General features: G+C 33.2%; 1 long non-coding RNA gene across 1 annotated transcript in view; it reads left to right on the top strand.

Annotated features, from left to right (window-relative positions):
- Positions 1 to 1,493: 1,493 nt before the first annotated feature.
- Positions 1,494 to 18,359, top strand: part of LOC140712868 (uncharacterized) — a 520,232-nt gene continuing 503,366 nt past the window's right edge. Inside the window, exon 1 of the long non-coding RNA XR_012094676.1 lies at positions 1,494 to 1,785. This is a non-coding gene — a long non-coding RNA (uncharacterized lncRNA). The remainder of the gene's footprint in view (positions 1,786 to 18,359) is intronic.

Here is an 18,359-nt window from a genome sequence, read left to right as displayed (position 1 = left end):
TCAACTGTCAATTATTAAATAGACTTTTATCTTTTTACATTTGTGTTTTTAATATCATAGGCACTGAACAGCATGGTCATTTTAGAAACAGCAATCGAGGCCAATAAATAGTTTTCTTGCTTGCTTCCTTTCTTTATTTAATAGTCTTTTAAAATATGCTGGATAATTTTAGTTTCCAACTGAAATACTGAAGCTGCTTCTTTCCAATCTCCTTGTGTTTATTCAAAAATAGCTACAGTGATGCTACTTCTCAAGAGGTAAAAGGGTTGGAGGCATCTTGCTGTGGCGTTTCATTTTGTTTCTCCATTTTCTTTTCCTCTCTACCTCCCTAAATGAAGTGGTCAGCTACAGTTTTAGGGTGGGTAGAGAAAAAAGGAAAATTTTTATTTACTTTTATGTTGACTGTCAGGTGATTATATTGTTTTTGTTTCTCTCACAGTGTGGAAACCCCATTTTTGTCATGGAAGCAACAATTTGCTTAAAGTCAAATAGCCATAGAGCATTACAGATCATCATGTTGAAAGCTATGGCAAGCATGAGATTGTTTTTATAGTCAGCAGGGATTTTTTAATGTACATATTCTCATGGACTATGATGCTTTTAAGTGTGCTTTTTGATTATGTAGAAATTGTTTTGTATAACAAATACAAGTAAAGAAGTAGAACACAACATTTTGATAAACTTTCAGTGTTTGTGTATTGCCAATACACCTAGTACAGTATTTGTGTTGTATCTCAAATCCAGAATATTATGAAAATGCTAAAAGAGTTTTCTAACTTAGAGAAAAAACTATCATATCACAACATGTCACTGAAATGAAATCAACAGATTTCAAAATGGCTCATTTTTATTTAGAAGAGAAATGATTTATGAACCTTGGTTGTATTTGGAATATCTTATTTTCTTGAGGAGGATATTCAAAGAGTCAATATTCACTTCTGTGGTCACATATTATAATTAGAAATTCCTCTTTTCTATTTCTATATAACTTCTGCATTTTGAATGACATCTAAAAATGATAACACTTCTCTGTGAATCTGCCTTAAAATAAGTGATTGTTAACAAAAATGCAAGTATTCATATTGAGGTTACTGCAACTTAAAACCTTCTGCATAGTATAAAATACAATAAACTGTCTTTTGGACCCAAAGAGAAAATTTCCTATACATAAATGATTGATAAACTGAACAAAAGAGATACGATTTAATTTGTAAAGAGAAAACTTCAAATATTTCTGTCAGATAGAAGTGTATATAGCCTGATAGTGTGAATTCTAGACTACTTTGAAAGAAAGCAATAGTGAAAATGAATTTCATGCCAGCAGACACTTTAAAAACTAGATTTAGCAGCAGTCACATTAGCTTAGATAATGGGAGAATTTTTCTTCATTGAAAATGCTCTCTGTCGCTTAAGAAGAACTTACTGAGGCAGCCTGCCATCTAGCTTTTTCACAGAAAAACAGGCTTGCAGACTGCAGATGAGAGAGTCTGGAGCAGAGACAATTTTAACTTAGCCATTCCTAATTTATCTCAAGCGTTTTCAATTCATCTTCACCGCTCTATGCACACAGGAACACCAGATTGCCATCCCTGGGGAACAGAATGCAACCCGGGATCTAGAGAGCTGTCACATTCCAAGAAATATTTAAATTGTGCTGATTTTCTTCTGGAGAACTGAGCCCAGGGAATGAAACTCTCCATCAAGTCATGGCTTTGCGGGCAATAGATCAGAGGATATTGCCAGTTTTCTAATGGATTATTGTTATCGGGCAGGTTTTCTCTGAAGGTACGTAGTTATTTTCTCAATTCATTACCCTCTCTTCTTTATCAGGTAATAATCTAATGAGCTAGGGATCCAAACCTGTAAAAAGAGAAAGATGTTAAGTAGTCAGTATTGACTGAAGAATGACACTTTATTGCTGCATGTTTATAGGTGAAATAATCAGCTTCCTTTACTAAAGATTAGTAGAATATAGTTTGAATTGCATTGTCAGCAAAAACAGAAAAAATCACAACAAAACCGTGCTGCAGGCTGCATTATCATAAGTTCACATTAATTCTCTTGAGGATTTTCCTTTTGTAGCTGCAACATATAGTGAAGAAAAATATGTACTTTGGAAACTCACTTACCCATATGTATTTTTAAATCTTTTAAAGCAATCATAGTATTTTCTCTATATTTTCCCAAATACAAACTTTGTCTCAAATGCTTGTATTTATTTTGGTACCATGGATGTGTATGATATATAAATATTTGAATGATGAAAGTATTTAATTTAAAGAAACTTCAGTAGAAGTATTTTTGATAATATTATGTAGATATACTTTGTTGCCTTACAGACGTTTATTTTTGAGTTTGAAAGGATTTTACTAAAATTGATTGCTACAGTTTGTTATTTATGCTACAAAATCATTATTTAACTTTGTTCTGTTAGTGAAAACCTCAATACCTTTCATAGAAGTATAAGAACTGTTTAGCAAAGCAAAATGTTAAAAGCTGAAAAACTTCTAAATATCAACAGAGCAAAAAAAAATGGTAGAAAGCCTTATTCTAAACTGAAATTTATCCTATTATACTTATGATATCTTAGAACAGCAAAGGTGACTCCGTGTCTGTTTCTGAAAAGTTAAAGGTGTGTGTGTATGTTCTGTATCAGAGACAGAATGGGAGTGTAGAATAGAAAAGAAGCATCTATTAACCACAGTTAGCTTATAAACATGTAGTATTAGGGCTTTTGAGCTTTTTTAATGTTTTATTATTGTGTGAATAGTCTCAGTGAATTCTATCATATTGTTGCTGTTTTTCCGTGTTAAAAATGACTATGAAAATGGTTAGAATAGCAGGTATATTTGACCTGGAGCTTGGTGTACCTGCTGCTGTATTTGGACTGGAACACAAAGTTTGTGATCCCTTCAGTGGGTTAATAACAGGATTAAGAGAGGAAGTGGTGGTGAGCTTCACAAGAGCCCTTGTTAAGTCTGTTCTAATTTCTTTGGAGCATTAGAAAGACTATTAGAAGAATAAGGAAAGAGAGAAGGATTGAGTCACCCAAATCGTAACTTTAAGTGCATTTTCTCTTTCCTCACAGGGATTGTAAAAGGCAAAAAATGGAAAAGAGAAAAGAGTATAGAGTCCTCAAAGAGTACTTTTAAGTGCTTCTTTTTTCGTGAACTTTATAGGAATTGAGGAACAAAGCCTTAAATTAAAGTTTCCCTACGGATTCCTCCATTTGGCAAGCTTTCTCTCCTTTGTGGAACCTTTTCCCTCCACTCACTTTAAAACATAAAAAAAGTGAGATTGCTCCCAGTCTGGTTTCTCCCCCAATAACTTGCAGCTCTAATTTAAATCTACAGAAGTGCACTCTCTGAAACTACATACACTCCTGAATGTCTTAGAGTTTTACAATTCCATGGCTTATGACTTTCAGAGGATACAGTGACTTCACATCCTCTCTCTCTCTTTTCTTTTTTTAAAAATTACAACTGACTCCTCTGAAAATCTCAACCAATGTACTAAAAGAGGCACAAGTAGGAATAAAAGAAAGCATTTCAGGGAACATATTTCATGTTCTTTCAAAATCATACCAATGATGATACCAATGGATAATGAAATAGAGTCACTTCATGGGTATGGAGGAGTTAGAATAGAAGTTTAGCAATATATTGTTTAATTTGCCTTTTGAATGTTAGATGAATATAACAAAGATGAAAATCAGGAGGGGCAGCTCCAGTTGTCAAAGTGCAATAAAAAATTTTATATATCTGACCTCTTATTAACATTTTCTACCACAATTGTGTTAGTGTCTCTTGCCTCCCCATAGGATTCATTCACCTACCCAGCTATTGAAATCTGCTCACCTTCCAGGTTTAGTACTAAAACTTACTTTGCCTCATCTTATGGTGAGTTTATTACAAAATATATTACCATAATTTCATTTTATTAGTTGTTGTTAAATAACATTTATTGAGTGCCCATGATATGTTTGTTGCTTCCAAGCAACATGTAGGAAAAAAATATGTAATGGTATTCTCTCCTAAATCAGCAAGTTTATTAATATTTCAGGACCTCTAATTGGTACACACAGAGGGAGGAAATGAAGCCTGACTCTTTAGTTGCTGCTTATGTGCATGTGAGGCATGAAATGTCCTATATTCAGTCAATGACTTGCATTCATCTTTACAGAGGATTCCAGACTGATCAAGTTGTTTTCAAATTCTCCTTTAACTATATTTCATATATCAAAGTGATACAGTCGACAGAAAATAGGATTGATGATAAGACAAACTAAGTTTAAATCTGTTAAGCTAGTTTGTTTAATTGATCTCTATACACATCTGTCTCATTGTGTGTATAATGCCACTAGTGGTATCTTCCTTTTACATGCTTGTGGGTAGTGGGGATCATATACATTAAATAACAAATACATAGTTTGTGCATAGCATATGCTCAATAAATGGTACATATTTTTGAATATATTTTTTCACATATTTTCCCATAAGGATGTTCTAGTTGAAATTAATTTGACTCTTTAATGATGTGTGTGTGTGTTTGTGTGTGTGTGTGGAGGGGGGTTTTGGCTGTGTACATGTGTATTATCACATGTCTATTTAGCTGTTTCAGTAATAAAAATAATGCATTGAGCATGTGGGTACTGTTTGCAATTAAAGAACCTATGGATAGTTACACACAGATAAAATTGAAAAGTGACTAGTTTGGGAAATCACTTGGCATGTTCTATATGGTTATCTAATAGCTAAATTATCAACCATAATTTGTCAGAGAAAGCAGAGAGAACTATTCCTCATTTCCCACTTTTACATTTCCCCAAAGGATATGGAAATAGAATTCAAGACAAAAAATCCTCTTGCTCATTATGCTGTGCCATTTGCCCTTTTCATTTGCATTTTATTTTGATACAGTGGCTTATCTAGTGATATGGCCTTAAATTCTAACTGCACAGAGTAGTTCAAGCATACCAATCCATCCCTCAAGGAACAAAGCAAATATATGAAGACCCTTATTAAAATAAGAGACAGTTTCTGCTTTGAAAAAATGCTAAACATTTTTTAATGAGAGTAAAACTGTCAAATGTGAATGTTCAATTCAGCCAGATGTTGACCTTAACTGTGAATTTAAATCTTTACCAAAATAGTATCCATGCTAGAAACTGTTTTTATTGGGTCTGGAGACTATTGAAAAATTCTACATCTGAATTTCTCAGATGCATCTCATATTAAGTTAAAAATATACAGAAAAATTCCTTAAGATTCTGAGTTATATGGGAAGATAAATTAAACACAACACATGTCTGTCTTTAATTTTTGTATTGATATTTGGAAACACATTGATATTTGGACAATTTTGGAAACAAAATTTTGTACATGTTTCCAAATATCAATACAAAAAGTAAAGACAGATGTGTGTTGTGTTGAATTTATCTCTGTACAAAAGGGAACCACCAACTAATTGTTTTGAAAGTGCATTACAGGAAAGTATCTAGCATATCCTAGCTAGGGCAAGATGTGGACACAAAAGCAAGTACCTGCTGATGAACAATTTGAGTTTGTTTTTATTTTCTCTAGAGTCAGTGTCTGTTGACAGTGCCAATCCTGCCTTAAACCTACAAATACCCACCTACACACCAATAAAGAGACATTTTAGGCATCTGACTTCGTTTATAAAAAGATTCTTGAAGATCTTGTATTATTTTTGGATATTTTGACCCAATGCTTAAGGAGATTAAAGCCTATGTTATAATTTCAGCTGTGTTTCCTAATCTGTAAAGGGGTGTGTGTGTGTGTGTGTGTGTGTGTGTGTGTGTGTGGTGGCTGGGGGAAGCAGACAGTAGATAATCATCATATTCATGTGGTGATATGGATCAAATGACAAAATGTCACAAAATACTATTATATGGCCTTGTAAAGCAGTAAAAAATAGTAATGGTTATTGTTTCTATCATAACATCACCAGATCCAGGTCCACCCTCATGTTGAGTTTGCTGTTATTTAGTTTGATTTTCAGACTTTGCTTGTGGTCACAGATTTGTGCTCACCGACTTTCTTCTTCTGTCCATGGCTAACTGCAGGCAAATATTTCCGTAATGTTAAACCCTGCCCCTTTGACCCAAAGTTAGAATTAAATGCTTTGGCTTGGCCACTAATCCCTTGAGCCATTTTTCCCTCAGGAAATTATCTATCTATCTATCTATCTATCTATCTATCTATCTATCTATCGACATATCTATATCTGTATCTATCTATCTCTATAGATATATCTATAAGTACATAGATAGATATAGATATATTTAAATTTTAAAATCTGGAAGCAACCGAGGTATCCATCGTTGGATGAATGGATAAAGAAAATGTGTTATCTATACACAATGAAATACTATTCAGCATTAAAAAAGAAAGAAATTTGGTCATTTGTGATAATATGGATGAACCTGAGGACATTATGCTAAGTAAAATAAGCCAAACAAATTTGTAATGGGAAAGCAAATCTCTAAATTGAGTGATTCTCTCAATTTATATATAGTATCAAACAAATGGTAAAGGAGGCGCTAGAAAAATACTGGTTCACTTATCAGGTGTACCCTCCTCAGGCTTCCAGAACACAGGCTGCTAACTACTTTTTGTAAAAACAAACAAACAAACAAAACAAAACAGGCAGAAAAGGTGGTTTGAATTGTGTCTCCCTAAATTTCATATATTGAAGACTTAACCTCCAGTATCTCAGAATGTGACTATATTTGCAGATAGGTTCATTAATGAGGGAATTAAATTGAAACGAAGTCATTGGAATAGACCCTCATCCAATAGGACTGGTATCCTAAGAAGAGGGAATTTGGACACAGACTTACACAGAGGAAAGAAATTGTGAAGACACAGGAAGAAGATGGACATCTACAAGCCAAGAAACGAGGCCTCAGAAGATTACAACCCTGCTGACACCTTGATTTTAGACTTGTAACCTTTCAATTGTAAGAAATAAACTTCTGTTATTTAAACCACCCAGTCTGTAGTACTTTGTTATGGCGGTTCTAGCAAAGCAATACAATAAATGTTTTGACTTTGTAGGACACATAAGATTCTGTTGCATATTATTCTGTGTTCTCTTTCTCCTCCCTCTCTTTCACTCTTAAAAATGTAAAAGTTATTCTTAGACCAAATTCGGCCAAGGAGCATAAGTTATCCTCTCCTAGGATATTCAGGGACTTTCCAAGCCTTTCAAAGTTTGATCAAATTTCCTACTTTGGTAAGGTGTTTTCTAAATTTTCTAAACTTCCATATTATGGCACAAGATAGTCTAAATACAAATGGCAGCAATTATTTTTAGCCTAAAAAATGTAACTAGACCTATTTCTTATACCAATGTACCTCCAACAATCTCAATTTGATGTAAATATGTACCTCAGGTTTTTAAGTTCACTGTTAATGTGCACTTAAAAGTTTCAGTGTTAAAACGATAGATGGAAAAAAAAAACATCATAACGTATTTTTATGTTGAATACATTCTGTGGAGTAAATACTGTTACTAAACATGTGTTTTCTCATGTTTATTCTACTAGCAACCTTCCAGAGTACTTCCTATTATAATCATTTTACTGATGTGGAAATCAAGAAAGATGAAGCAACTGTCCATGATTACTTCGCATAAGTAGATTATGTGGTTAGCTAAGGTTTGGGTCAGAATCTTTGTCCCACAATCTCACATTTAACCAATATACTATAATGGCTCTCAAACCATGGCAGAGTTTTATGTTTACTGTAAGAAAAGCTATAAAAATGTAGAAAAATATGTATCACATAGCACTGTCAGTGAAAAACAGGGGAGATAATATGGTGCTTATTTTAATCTCATTTACATGTTTAGGTAAATCACAGGAATGATGCCACTCTAGTTAATTATATGATTTCTGTTTGTCTTTTCTCATAGAGTATGTGATTTATCTTTTTAGTACTTTTTTTCTTCAAAATATTTTGGTGAATGAGTGTAGATAAATAAGTCAGACTTACAGAATATCGAAAGAATAAAATGGTATACTTTGAAAGTTACAAAAATTTTGTATTTAATTTTGCAAGTAAATAAATTCATACATAGTTTAATAATTCATGTTATGTAGAGAAATAGTGAATAAGCCAAACGGACAAGTAGTTATAACTATTCGAATATACAGGGAGTAGACTTGAATGGTTTTGTGGAGAGACATGTTTGAGGGAAATCTTTGCCAGGTGGTAATTCTGCTTTGATTCGAAGAAGCATATGATGTTGTGTAAATTCCTGGGTTTTCCTTTTTAAGTTCAGTGATGCATCTGATGTGCCTACAGTATTTTTTGTAGAACTGAGTTTTATTTTATTGCCAAATTTGAATTTGTTAGAACATCTTTGAAAAGTAGGCCCCCATGCGATATAAGTACAGTTGATCTACTTCATAAATTATTTTTCTGTCACCTCATTTTCACAATAGAATCTTTGTGATATTGTCAGATTCCCATATCCAATACAAGAAATATAATCATCATAAAGAGAAAGATTGTCAATCACCTGCCCAAATCAAGCAATGTAAATAAACAGGCTTAATAATTCCAGATTTTAATTGTAATATCTATCATGCCATTAAAATATATGCCTGTGCATATGTAGAAACTTAATAAAACTCTGTTATTGTTTAGAAAACTGTTTTAATAGACCTTGTTATATTAGTCCTTAGTAGGCTCCTGGACACAGGAGAACAATACCAAAGCAATATTTCTAATAGCTATTTTTATTTGGACACATGGATAACTATATACATTAAATTGCAATGAAATTATTTTTATTTAATATGAATTTAGATTTACTATCTCTAGAACGATTTTGTGTTCATGTGAGTAGGAATGTAAATGTGTATGTGTGAGGGTGTTTATATACACATTGGTGTCATGCGTGTTTGTATTTTTTCCAAGCCTTACTCATAGGAGATTGAAAAGCAGATTTTTAGTCTACAGGAAGAATACGGGGAAGTTATCCCATCACAAATAGACCCTGAAGTGTACAGGATTTGGAACATTAGACGCCCTGTGATTTATCTCTGACATCCTCCCTCTACATAGTATTGTTCTTCACAGAATGATTCGAGCTTTAGAAAATTATCTACCATGGATTTTTCTTTCTTCTTTTCAATTATCATTGTGGCTTCAAGGTTGGGAATACTGAAGGAAAGTGGATATCTTTATGAAAACAGGTAGAATTTACATGTAGAAATGAAGATTAACATGGCAAATTATTGAAAAAGGTATACTCTCCATGGGTTGCCAATGAGGGTCGGCAGGGGTCGGGGGGAGCTGGATCTTGAAAATCAAGTTGGAATGGGAGAAATGCCCATAAAAAAACTTTCTGAGCATTTGAGTTATTATATAGTCTCCTTTGACCTTGAGATCAGTTGTATTTAGCATTAGTTTCAAGTCTTGTTTTTATTTTAAAACTCCTTCTAATTATCTTTAAACCTTTAGTAAATACCCACATAGGCCATCAGGTAGAGGTTCTATGGAAATGTAGAGTGGGGCTGCAATTGCACACAAAACCTTCACAGCTCCTCTTTAGGAGGAGGGTAACTAGAAAGCAGAGGCCTGAGGTGTAGATATCCGCGTCTACCTGTCACAAGTTTGTTTGTTTGTTTCATTAGGAGCCATCTTGTAATATAGAGGCAGAATGCAATAGAGCATGGTCTTAAATAGGCTAACAGAAGCTGGCTTTCATAAAACATGAGTAATCTCTAGGTCTAACCATTAAGTAGTTTGGGCCTATAGAGTTGGCAGGGACTTGGGAGATACATACAGACACAAACAATACTATACACACTAATCTCTTAAGAAACAATGATTATTTTTAAAGATAGTATTCACCAAATCTGCATTAAAGGAAAAATTTGCACATATGTACACATAGATAGAGTCATGGATAGACAGACACTTAGATACATACATACTTAGAGACCAATACATACAGCCTTACGAGTACCCAAACAGAAACAGGCTGATAAACACATGTGGTGACAGAATAACAGATAGAAATTAAAAATAGGATAGGAATAGTCAGACCCCATGACAGGGGCAAGCAAACTAAAAGACAGTGTGAAACATACCACAGAGAGAGTTGGATGGATAGACAGGTAGACAAGCACAAATGGGCATACAGGAGCAGAAAGAGATGGATGGACTGACAAGAGGGACAGTGAGACTCAGACTCAAGTTCAAACATGGGCAGATAGATCCAGTAATTAATAGGCAACCCAACATAGATATAGACATGGGCATATGTATATATACTTGCATTATTCTTACACAGGAATTTTACCCTATATGTTCATGAGGTAAAATTCAGTAATAAGCCATTTTCTTTTGTTTATTAAGGATATTTCTAAAGTATATCCAGCAATGCATTTTTTATTATATAAATGTAAAAAAAATCTATATGTATGTAAACATGTCTTATAATTTCCCTTCATTTTATCTAGTACTGCTGTCTTTGGGTAAGAAAAATAAAATAGTCAAGTTATTGTGAAGTTGCTGTTGAAATGTTACCATAAGGTCTTTTCAAGCTCTGTAATGTAAGAGACAAGTCAGAAAAGAAATTGATCAATTTTCTTTCTCCAGTATAAGCAACGACAATTATAAAACAAACAAAAGAACAAAACACTTGTGCCTCAAAAACATTATTAATGTCAAAACCATTATTGCAGTTCTTAGTCTTTTTGCTATAGGTCACTGAAATCATTTCTAAGTTATGAATACACTTGATATTTTTTGTTTGAAATAAGATGAGGAAAACAAAGAAATATAGAATACTCTTAAGATTGCATGAAATTTTAAAGCTTGAATGAATATATATTGGTCCTTAAATTTTGTAGAAAGTTTTAACTATCGCATTATATTTAACTTTGGATTTACTTGAAATAGTTACTCAGTCTTTCAAATGTTTTACAATTATAAGAATATTTATAGGATGATAAAGCCTAGTGGTTGTTTAGGAGCTACTTTTAGAGGTTTGGAAGGATATATAGACTATGTAATTAAATGCATATGTTAAATAATATCATTAGAAAATATACTGCAGGTAATATATATTGCTGGTAGTAATAAAATATATTGCTGGTAGTAACTACATGGAATTTGTAACCATCCTTTCCTTTCAATGACAGGTGAACATAATCAGCCAGTATAAAACAATTTCTCGTATTATGTAAAATCTACTGTTGTGTATTATATATGATACTTGAAATTAAGGGAAACTAAGAATTGGGATTTGTGTTTTGCTATGAAGTTACTCTTGGGTGAGGCAACAGACAAAATTTTCCATTTTTTATCAATATCTGAAAAGTATAAATGTGTATATAAAATACCTCCCTTTAAATAGCTCTGTTGAGGTATAATTTACATACCACAGAAGTCTTTAAACATATAAGTCAACAACTTTTGGCAAATTTATATTGTGTACAGCTATCACCACAATCCAGGTTTAGAATATTTTCATAATCCCAGAAAGAATCCACATGTCCACTTATAGTCCTCTCATTTCTCACCCAAGGCAACTGCCAGTCTACTTTTTGTCTCTCTATCTTTGCTTTTTTGGATATTTTACATAAATAGAATCATATAACATGTATTCTTCTGTGTCTTGCTTCTTTTGCTTAGCATAATGTTTTTAGGATCATCATACTGTAGCATCATTTCATCTCCCAATAGCATCCCATTCTTTGTACATGCCAAATTTTCTTCATCCATTAACTAGTTCATGTACATATGGTTTGTTTTTGGGGGGCTACTTTCTGTGATTGTGCACTCTCAAGGAGTGAAGATGGTACTTATTTTCCTAGAATTTCTATTAACCTGAATGTGTGTTTGAAAATCAACTAATGTTCAGATTAATTTACTGTATGTCGATATTTGTAAAAGTCATTTTTAAAAGCTAAGAATAAAGCACACAAAACAAATTTTTAAAAGTTTGTTAGGAAAATATATTAAGATTATGCATAATGTTATATTCTAGCCTGATAAGATTAGATTGCCTATTTTAGATATAAATTACCTTACTTGTTTAACATATCTCGGAGTAAAAATATAAATGATAAACATAAAATCTAGTTAAAATTATTTATTATTGGTCGGGCGCGGTGGCTCAAGCCTGTAATCCCAGCACTTTGGGAGGCCGAGACGGGCGGATCACGAAGTCAGGAGATCGAGACCATTCTGGCTAACCCGGTGAAACCCCGTCTCTACTAAAAAAATACAAAAAACTAGCCGGGCGAGGTGGCGGGTGCCTGTAGTCCCAGCTACTCGGGAGGCTGAGGCAGGAGAATGGCGTGAACCCGGGAGGCGGAGCTTGCAGCGAGCCGAGATCCGGCCACTGCACTCCAGCCTGGGCAACACAGCGAGACTCCGTCTCAAAAAAAAAAAAAAAAAAAAAAAAAAAAAAAAAATTATTTATTATTTTGCTTGTTTTTTCCTGTTTAAAATGAAAAAGTTATTTTCTCTTAAAAATGTGATGCTTTCTGATTGAATAAGCTATTATAGACATATAAAAATATACAGATAATGAGCTTTACCGTAATATTTTATTCATAACAGATTTTCCATTTTAAATGCATTTGATTCTATTTCTACAAATTTTCTACATTTAATTTTTCCTACTACCATTAATTACTAAGTGAAAGCTCAAGTTAGTCTTCCAAATTTTTATCTTTAGAGATTCCTAATCTAATGGGAAAAAAAATGGGTATATATTTCCAAATCATATAGACAACTGAGGCTAATTATAAGTTAGCCTACTTATTGATAGGGTTTCTATCATGTTTTAAGTTACTGGTTTCCCAGAAAGCATACATTTTTTTAAGTTTATATTTCATGATAATTTTTCTACTTATTTATTTACTTGTGATTAATTAACATGGTATGATGCCTTTATACATATTTGACTTTGAAATTGTCAACTTGTGTATAAAGCAAAACTTATTTGACTTTTAAATGAATTTTTTTCTGCCACATTTTTTATCTGTATCAGACAATCAAACATATGATTTACTACAACACTTTCTTTCTATTCGTTTAAGTATGATAAATGCATGTCTTTCCAAGGCATTTTTCTTTTGCTGAACTCTTAAGAATACATTTCTCTAAGTGTCATTGTTCGTTTTTATTTTTCTATATTTGCTCTATCAGGACAGTTTCATTCATTGTCACATTTTCGACTTCATCTAAATCTACAACTATACTCATGACTTTTTCCCTTTGATTCTGACCTGGTAGTTATTGTTCAGTATCCAGCAGATATTTTGTTTACAGGAAAATACTACTGAGAAAAACTCAGTAGGAAATACTCAGGAAAGTGTAAAGAAAAAGTAGTGTCTCCTTTGTTTGTTGAGAGAATACTAGTATTTGTCCATTTTATAAGGTTTTTGACCATGTGCATTGTTGCACCAGAAACAAAAAGATTTTGCGTTCTAATTAAATGCTCCATCTCCTATCTTTGTTCTCATGGATGCCATAAAATCAACATGGTCTCTCCCTGCTGCTAATGTGGCCAGGTTTTACTCGGTTCAATTAAAATGATTTTAGGTAGGAGACCTCATACTAGTTTTGCAATAAATAGAAATAAATATCTCGTGTCTGAAATGTTTTTGTTGTGATCTTATAAGTGATATCATTCAATTTTTCTGTGTGTCTATTAATATATGAATTGATTTTCCTAAGGAAAATTAAGTACCATATTATTTCTGTTATGTTAGAAGAATGGGGGATTAGTAGCAGAGATGTCTAGAAAGCTTCTTTAATTGGCTTTACAATCATTCTTTTTGAACAAAAAAAGTTTATTTTTCTTTGTATTTTAGACAAATATACATAGACTAAAATTATAAAAGCACAAGTATAACATTATACTTCAGAAGATTTAGTGGAACCTCCTCCCATTTCCCTTTTGTTTCAGTTTAACTGGATCGCTAATTCCCAGGAGGAGTAGAAGAGTGCTGTAATATATCGGCCTAAGGAGAATCATATGCACTCACGTACATGAACTCTCTCATTCCCAGTCATGCCTACCCTCAACGAACCATGATTTCTGCTGGATTTTTAAAATTATAACTGTTACATTCTCATGGATAAAAATTTCAATGAACTGTTTTGAGTAAAAAGACATTTGCTCTTAGTTTTTGTTTTGCAAGGTGCCTTTAAATAGAAAGATTATGACAGCATCATTGAAACACAGACGTATCAATAATACTTTGGGTAGAATTTTTTAATTAACTTTAATAATGATTTAAATTACCATATTTGTAAAATGGGGTCAACACCTACACTAGACTTTTGAGAGTCATCAATTGCAGCCAGCTTTTATAACCTAATCCTGCTCTGTCTCTCACCAGATCAGCATGAAATAAATGTGACCTCATGACTTAAACTAAGCCCTGGAATCTGGAGTAGCATCGTGAAAACTCTAATCAGTTTTATTTGGATGCCTATATTGGGGAGTCATGTAATGCAGGAAGTCGGTGCCATTAATGGCTGATGTGCAAATGAGGCAGGGCAAAACAGTTTAAAGGGAGCAATAGAGTAGAGGGAAGCTCAAGAAAGAGGTTGATGAAGTATCCCATAATTATGAAGCTGTAAGGGAGATGCAGTAACAGTGTGAGGAGCTTGTGGGGTCCTGGATACACTCGCTTTCTGCTGGATTCTGGGAGACATCTAGTACTCTGGTGTCACCTCAACTGATCTGAAATAGGCTCTTAGCACTATTGCCAATCACAGTAACTGTCCTCATACTACAGTCTCTTTTGGAGAAAATTATTTTATTTTCTTTGCTTTTTAATCTCCAAGACCCCTTATTTTCATGCTTTTTTTTTGTTTTAGTTAGAGGAGACATTTTTTATTTCACCTCGGAATACATAAACTTTTGTTCGCTTGCATCAGCCAAGGGGCACTGTAGTATCACACTGTTGTATGCTTGTAAAAAGCTCAGTTTCTAGAGCCAGTGTAAAAAGCTCAGTTTCTAGAGCTCAGTTAAATCGAGCTCCATCATTTACTAGAACAATGTATTTTATGTCTTTAAATATTCTGTCAATGACCCAGATAAGTAAAATTAAATATTCTTCATGATGGTGTTTCCATTTTTCCGTGTATTTCCTACAAATGTGTCTGTGTATATTGAAGCTCTTATGTGATATATAGTCATCACTGTTTTATCTTCAATGTTGCTGGTACCCGTTAATGTTATAAAGAGCTCTGATTTGTCTCAGTTAATAGTTTTGGCCTAAATATATACTTGTTTGTTATTGATACAGTGAACTCTGCTTCTTTACATTTAAATTATCTATATCTCTGCACATTAAAAAATTATATGAATCACTTTGCATCAGGTTTATCTTATATATAGGAAAGATTTAGGATGATTTTGTGATATCTGAAAAATGTTTTCTTTTAAAATTATCTTACTGACTCACATTTATCAATTTGAGAAATGTTCATGAGCTCCATCTATTTTGGATATTGGTAATAATTAGAGAAGTCAGTATTCCACATACTTCCTGATTTCTTACCCTCTTTTCTCAAACCTTGGTGTTTACATCACTTCTATATTTAGGCATTAAGTACATACCTTCTATTACTTCACCCAAAACCTCATATTAGTGTTAATCTTACATCTATAGATAAATGTATAAATTCTTTCCTACTCTAGAGATTTTTCTAGTCATTTTTGATTGACTCGTGTTGATCTTTTCTACTTAGATCAGAAACAGTTCATGAAAATATTTCTTGTGTATTCAAAATCTTTTATTGCTTTTATTCTTAAAAGATTATTTAACTCAATATAAATTCCTTGGGTCATAGTTCATTCCCTTGAGCATTTTGAAGGCATTTTCCCATTTTAATCTAGCAGTAAAGGCTCTACAAAAGAATTCCAAGATTGGATTTTTTCCCTCTTGTTAATTTCAGTATTAAAAAACTTGTATTTTTTATTTTCTTCTCTCTCGCTCTTCTTTTTTTTTTTTTTTTTTTTTTTGCCTGGCTGTCTAAAGCATTTTCTGAATAAGAATTCATGTTTGATATCAAGCAAACTTACTGATATACGTTCAGTGTTGACAGCTTCGGACCATTTTTTTTTTTTTTTTCTCTCTGGGACATGACACTTCTTTTCAAGGTGCAGATTCAAGCCTTTTTATTTTTATTTTTTTGGATTACAGTAGTTGCATCTCATCTGCAGGGGTTACTTTCTTTTCCAAGACCCCCAGTAGATGCTCAAACTGCAGATAGTTTCCCATCTATATACACACCTTTTCCATCTTAACTATCATGTACTGTAGCCATAACTTTTGCAGTTTAAGAAAACTAGTACAAATTTATTTTTCCTTATTCACAATCTACAAATGGAAGATTCATTCTTAACCTAGATCTTAGCAATCTAAACATGCAATTTACTTTTTTCTTATAAAGTAGAAAACTTTGACTTTTTCCCTTTAAAAATCACTTTACAGCTTCCTTTTGGCATAGTCCAATTACCAGCATCTCTACTCTTGTGCTTTGGGGCTATTTTTAAACCAAGTGAGATTTACTTGAACACATGCACTGCAAATATGCCAGGGTCAATCTGATAAGATTTGACTGCCACTGAGATGATCTGAGACAGCCACTCAGGAACTAATGGGCAGGTGAGCATGGGTACCTTGAACTAAGGGATGATTCATGTTCTGGGTAGGATGGAGCAGGACAGTGGAAGATTTCATCATGCTACTTAAAACACAGGCAATTTAAAACTTACACATTGTTTATTTCTGGAAATTTCTATTTAATGTTTTCAAACCGTGGTTGACCATGAGCCACTGAAACCCTGCGTAAGTGAGGATTAGTATATAAACTTTTTAAAACTATTAGTTTTGTTTTATTATTTACATTTTATTTCATGGGAATACACTTACACAAATGTTAGCTCTCCTTATCTATGTTTCACTTCTACTGTTTTCTCCGTATCACTTATTAACCTTTTTTAAAAAAAATAGATGAAATGTTTTCTTTCTTTAACCTGTATTTTATTTTCTGTGTTCCTTTTGATTACTTTTTTGCTTCTCTCTTTTTTTTTATGTCTATCATTTTCTCCTTAATCCCTTTTAACTCTCTTTAAAAATTGTATTTTTTATTTTTGCCGATTTTCTATCCTGGATATCTTTTTTTGATACTTTTATGATTGTATTTTACTCTTTCCCTGAGCTTTACCAGACAATATGACAATTATCCTCATTGTCTTTTTATGTGTTCCAGGAGATGGTGAAGTTCTGATTTGTGTTTATGCCCTGTAGATGTAATTGTCTGTTTTTTTTTCTGTAAAATTAAAATTTTCAGTAAAAATTAACAGATAATTACATGAAATTAATGGAAATTGGTTGGTTACCCACTCTGAGGCAAAAATTACGTAGTGTGGTTTACCTATTTTCTTTAGTTATTCTTTTTCTATAGTTTCCCTTCTCTTTTTAAAAATTATAGATTGCGTTTGTGTTTGTGTTGATTTTTTACTTATTTTATAGACATTTAGATATCCTAAATTATTAATTTGCAAGTAAGTCCTGTAGGTGAGTGTCCAGGGCTGTGTCCCAGGCTAGGCAGAAATTTACTTTTGAGGGGCCTGGAGAGGTGGCTTATGCCTCCAATTCCAGCAACTCAGGAGGCTGAGGCAGGAGGATCGCTTGAGGTCAGAAGTTCGAGACCAGCATGAGCAAGAGAGTGAGACCCTGTCTCTTCAAAAAATGTTAAGAGAAAAAAGAAAAAAAAAACCCACACTGGTAGCACACACCTGTAATTCTAGCTACTCTGGAGGCTGAAGCAGGTGAACCACTTGAGCCCAGGAGTTCAAGACTGAAGTGAGCTATGCTTAACTTAGTTTTAATACAAATATAATTTTGTTCTTGATTTCTTTTCTTAATTAATGGTTTTGGATAATTTATTTGGAAAAAAAAACAAAAAACAAAAAAAAACAAGCGAGTGAGAGGGAGAAATGCCAAGTGAAAGCTATGTTGACGCAAAGGGATTCTAGTTTGAGCCTGGGTTGTGGTTTGAGCCTTCTATGGTTAGAAGTCAGACTTATCAGGGGGGTGGGTAAGTGTGAAAGACAAGTGGACCAACTCAACTAGGACCTATTGGTATGAGGGGCTGAAGGGAGAAGTCAGTTGTGGTTGACACTGATCTTCTAAATTGTATTTCCAAAGTTGCATCATGATGTACCAGGTTCTTAGCAATCTGGTCTGGACTTGCCAACCATCCCATTACTGGTTTGCAGGAATGATGTTACAACAGCATGATGTCTTTTACATATATTCTACCTTTTTCCAGTGAAGTATT

The sequence above is a fragment of the Chlorocebus sabaeus genome, chromosome 11 (genome assembly GCF_047675955.1).
Source record: "Chlorocebus sabaeus isolate Y175 chromosome 11, mChlSab1.0.hap1, whole genome shotgun sequence".
Taxonomy (NCBI): Eukaryota; Metazoa; Chordata; class Mammalia; order Primates; family Cercopithecidae; genus Chlorocebus; species Chlorocebus sabaeus.
The sequence above is the reverse complement of the archived record's forward strand: the minus strand, read 5'-3'. Positions and strand labels throughout refer to the sequence as shown.